At 44.4% G+C, this 5,470-nt stretch overlaps 1 pseudogene; it reads left to right on the plus strand.

The window, feature by feature from the left end:
* Positions 1 to 508: 508 nt before the first annotated feature.
* Positions 509 to 3,980, plus strand: LOC150017985 (solute carrier family 12 member 6 pseudogene; annotated as a pseudogene).
* Positions 3,981 to 5,470: the final 1,490 nt, after the last annotated feature.

Here is a 5,470-nt window from a genome sequence, read left to right on the forward strand (position 1 = left end):
ATGGCCTTGCTTCTTCTGTACCGGGACTTCCCAGACTGAACACACTAAGGCACACATGAACAGTGACTACTCGCTAATGAAAACTTGGTTCCAAATCCCCCTACTCACTGCCAGCCTGTGACCTGAGGCATCTCTTGTACCAGGCTACAGTCTGCAGCAGATGGAACTGAGAGACAGATCTCAGCAGGGAGCATTTCTCAGAATTGTCACCTAGTGCACCTTCTGCCCTGTCCCGGGAAGCTCTCTCAGTCCCGGAGAGCAGAACAAAGTCAAGTTTTAGCTGAAGCATTAAAAATGTGTCATTTCCTCTGGGACGTCATCTCTGACCTTTCAGACTAGGGCAGGTGCCCTGTACTTTTCCTTCATGATACTTATTCTAATTAAAAATAAATCAATAGTTACAGAGTTAGGCTGAACTGCAGACGGAATCGGGACCTCCAACTCCAGCGTGATCATGTTCCTCCAGTTTTACCTCAATGAACAGGGAGACCGGGTCTATACCCTGAAGACCCAAGTCAGAACTCCATCACAGGGGAACACAGCCAGCTGTTAGATGATGGCCATAAGAAAGCTCGAAATGCTTATCTCAGTAATTCCAATTATGAAGAAGGAGATGAATATTTTGATAAAAACTTGGCACTCTTTGAGGAAGAAATGGACACCAGACCAAAGGTGTCTTCTCTCCTCAATCGCATGGCTAATTACACTAACCTGACTCAAGGCGCAAAGGAACACGAAGAGGCAGAGAACATCACTGAAGGAAAAAAGAAGCCCACCAAGAGCCCCCAAATGGGTACCTTCATGGGTGTCTACCTTCCATGTCTACAAAATATTTTTGGAGTGATCCTGTTTCTACGCCTTACATGGGTAGTGGGCACAGCTGGAGTTCTGCAGGCCTTTGCAATTGTCCTTATCTGCTGCTGCTGTACAATGTTGACTGCTATCTCTATGAGTGCCATTGCGACCAATGGAGTGGTGCCAGCTGGGGGCTCATACTTTATGATTTCCCGGGCACTGGGCCCAGAGTTTGGTGGAGCTGTTGGCCTCTGCTTTTATCTGGGTACCACATTCGCAGCAGCCATGTATATCCTTGGTGCCATTGAAATTTTTCTGGTATATATTTTCCCCCGGGCTGCGATCTTTCGTAGCGAGGATGCACTCAAGGAGTCAGCAGCCATGCTGAATAACATGCGTGTCTACGGCACAGCCTTCCTGGTCCTCATGGTGCTGGTGGTGTTCATCGGCGTGCGCTACGTGAACAAGTTCGCCTCACTTTTTCTGGCCTGTGTCATCGTGTCCATCTTGGCCATCTATGCTGGAGCCATCAAGTCGTCTTTTGCCCCTCCACACTTCCCGGTCTGCATGCTGGGTAACCGCACCCTTTCATCAAGACACATTGACGTTTGCTCAAAGACCAAGGAAATGAACAACATGACAGTACCGTCAAAGTTATGGGGCTTTTTCTGTAACTCAAGTCAGTTTTTCAATGCCACCTGTGATGAATACTTTATTCACAATAATGTCACATCAATCCAGGGCATTCCTGGATTGGCTAGTGGTGTCATTACAGAGAATCTTTGGAGTAATTATTTACCAAAGGGAGAGATCATTGAAAAGCCCTCAGCCAAATCTTCTGATGTCTTAGGCAACTTAAACCACGAGTATGTCCTTGTTGACATTACCACCTCCTTTACTCTTCTGGTGGGGATCTTCTTTCCCTCTGTCACAGGTATCATGGCTGGATCAAACAGATCTGGAGATCTGAAAGATGCTCAAAAGTCCATTCCCATTGGCACTATCCTCGCCATCCTGACCACCTCCTTTGTCTATTTAAGCAATGTTGTCCTTTTTGGCGCATGTATTGAAGGCGTTGTTCTCAGAGACAAGTTTGGAGATGCTGTGAAAGGTAATCTGGTGGTAGGTACCTTATCTTGGCCATCCCCATGGGTGATTGTTATTGGCTCCTTCTTCTCAACATGTGGGGCTGGACTCCAGAGTCTCACAGGCGCACCGCGGCTGCTACAGGCTATAGCAAAGGATAACATCATACCCTTTCTCAGGGTTTTTGGTCACAGCAAAGCCAATGGGGAACCTACCTGGGCTTTACTTCTGACTGCTGCCATTGCAGAGCTGGGCATCCTTATTGCCTCTCTGGATCTTGTGGCCCCAATTCTTTCCATGTTTTTTCTCATGTGTTATCTCTTTGTGAACTTGGCATGTGCCTTGCAAACATTACTTCGAACACCCAACTGGAGACCCCGGTTCCGCTACTACCACTGGGCCCTTTCTTTCATGGGGATGAGTATCTGTCTGGCTTTGATGTTCATTTCTTCCTGGTACTATGCCATCGTAGCTATGGTAATAGCTGGTATGATCTACAAGTACATTGAGTATCAAGGAGCTGAGAAAGAGTGGGGTGATGGTATCCGTGGGCTCTCCCTGAGTGCAGCTCGGTTTGCCTTGCTTCGCCTGGAGGAAGGACCTCCACACACTAAAAACTGGAGGCCTCAGTTGCTTGTGTTGCTGAAACTAGATGAAGACTTACACGTCAAGCATCCTCGCCTCCTCACCTTTGCTTCACAGCTTAAAGCAGGAAAGGGTCTCACTATCGTGGGCTCTGTCATTGTGGGGAACTTCCTGGAGAACTATGGTGAAGCTTTAGCTGCTGAACAGACCATAAAGAACCTAATGGAGGCAGAAAAGGTGAAGGGATTCTGCCAGCTGGTGGTGGCTGCCAAGCTGAAAGAGGGCATTTCCCACCTCATCCAGTCATGTGGCCTTGGAGGCATGAAGCACAACACGGTGGTGATGGGATGGCCTAATGGCTGGCGTCAGAGTGAAGATGCTCGTGCTTGGAAGACTTTTATTGGCACAGTTGGAGTGACAACGGCTGCCCATTTGGCCTTGCTAGTGGCTAAAAACATCTCATTCTTTCCCAGCAATGTGGAGCAGTTTTCTGAGGGCAACATTGATGTGTGGTGGATTGTGCATGATGGGGGGATGCTCATGCTGTTACCATTCCTACTTAAACAGCACAAGGTGTGGCGAAAATGCAGCATACGGATCTTCACAGTAGCCCAGCTAGAGGACAACAGTATTCAGATGAAGAAGGACCTGGCCACCTTCCTGTATCACCTGCGCATTGAGGCAGAGGTGGAAGTGGTGGAGATGCATGACAGTGACATATCAGCTTATACTTATGAACGCACTCTGATGATGGAGCAAAGGTCCCAGATGCTCCGGCACATGCGGCTATCCAAAACAGAGCGGGACAGAGAGGCACAGTTGGTGAAAGATCGGAATTCAATGCTACGATTGACCAGCATTGGCTCCGATGAGGATGAAGAGACAGAAACCTATCAGGAGAAGGTGCACATGACTTGGACAAAAGACAAGTACATGGCATCCCGTGGGCAAAAGGCCAAGTCAATGGAAGGATTCCAGGATCTGCTTAACATGCGCCCGGACCAGTCCAATGTGAGGCGGATGCACACAGCAGTGAAGCTCAATGAGGTTATAGTCAACAAGTCCCATGAGGCAAAGCTGGTTTTATTGAACATGCCAGGGCCGCCCCGAAACCCTGAGGGTGATGAAAATTGTATCCTTTCCCAGAGTGGAGCTACCAGTAGGGAAAATATTAGCTTGGTTTTTAGATGAGACCACTAGGTAACTGGGAAAGTCATTCTCTCTGCCAAAATTTCCTTCTTGAAGAGGAAGACTTAAAAGTCTTGGGCAAGGATTCTTACAAAGCAGTGAGATTAATCCTCTTTTAGAGTTGGGAGTGTAATGTGTTCTCTCTGAACTCTAAAGACATTTTCAACATCTAATATTGTGTATAGAACCCTTTGCGGCATTCCTAGAGATGGAATACCCACATCTTTTCTTCTTTTTAGGCTCTACCCACTTGCAAAGCCTGTTTCTTTTGGATGGTGTTAGCGGAGAAGCAGTGGGAGTGGGCCCTCCTATGATGGGGAAAGAAAAAAAAAGAGAGATAAAGGTTCTTTCTCATATTCTGATGCCAGAATTTTTTAATGGGAGTGCTTCAGTACTGCAGTGGTATTGACAGGCCCATTCCCACCAGTACCATTAAGGAAAAGGTTTTTAAAAAAGGAAAAAAAGAGCTGGCAGAAAAATTTGACTTAAGCAGCTTCACTTAGAAATTACTTGGGTTCTCTCTAGGAGTCTTAACAAGCTGCACTATTGTGGCGCTTCCTTTTTTCCCTTTTTTCTTTTATTTTTTATCGTTTTTATTATATTGCTTCATAATAACACATTAGTTGTGGGTTTTCCCCATTAAAAAAAAAAAAAAAGAAAGAAAAAATCTACCAAATGGGAAAGTCTTTTTTAATTCAGTCAGAATTTGCCATAGTCTTTTTATTATTCTTCCTACAGAGCAATCAATTGTAGCAACCACTTGGTTTCCTGAATATCTCAATGAATATTCCATGCCAAGCAAAAATAAATGAAAATAGATAAAAACATATCTTGCCACTGTATGTCATGAACTACCACTATCAGTTATTCATCCCTTTAAATGTAAGTAGGCCAGATTCCCATCTTTGGAGTCTGTTTCCCAGAACTGCTTCTGGTACAAAATTCTTGATCAGTCAGGGCTGAGTGAGGAAAACAGAAACCACTCTAGAAAGGACTAAGTGCCTACAAAACCTAGTTAGGGAACTAGGGTCTCATAGAACCACTGGAGGAGTCTTATATATGCAAAGGGACTAGATCCCTGGATTGATTCAGAGTGAAATTGAATTACAAAGTACAGTCTTCTGATTCTGAGTATAGAATAATTAAAACAAGCATGTTGATTTTACAGCTTTGTAATCAGATAAACTGATTATGATGATTAAAAAAAAAAATAAATCAATAGTTACATACATTAGAATATAAGCCCCATGAAGGCAAGGACGTTTGCGTGCTGTATTCACTGCTGGTCCCCATTTCTTGCTTACAAACATTTTTGGCACATAGTAGGTGCTCAGTCAATAATTGTTGAATGTATTAATAAATAAATTATATAATTACTTGTTTATGACCTGCTTCCCCATTTGACTAGAAACTCTGTGAGAGAAGGAATTGTGTCTGTCCCATTTACTCTGTATCCTCAGCATCCAGAGCAGAACCCAGCACATAGTAGGTACTCAATAAAGATAGAAGGAATAAGCCCTGGCTGCTGTGGCTCAGTGGATTGAGCATCGGCCTGTGAGCCAAGTGTCGCTGGTTCGATTCCCAGTCAGGGCGCATTACTAGGTTGCACGTCACGTCCCCAGTTGGGGGCGTGAGTGAGAGGCAACCATACAGTGATGTTTCTCTCCCTCTCTTTCTCCTTTCCCCTCTCTCTAAAAATAAAATAAAATAAATAAACAAACAAATAAATAAATAAATAATTTAAAAATATATATTTAAAGATTGAAGGAATAATAAAGGACTTAAAAGTTTTTACGTTGAATTAATGATATCACTT

The sequence above is a fragment of the Furipterus horrens genome, unplaced genomic scaffold, assembly GCF_987537825.1.
Source record: "Furipterus horrens unplaced genomic scaffold, mFurHor1.1.pri manual_scaffold_2, whole genome shotgun sequence".
In the NCBI taxonomy this organism is placed as follows: Eukaryota; Metazoa; Chordata; class Mammalia; order Chiroptera; family Furipteridae; genus Furipterus; species Furipterus horrens.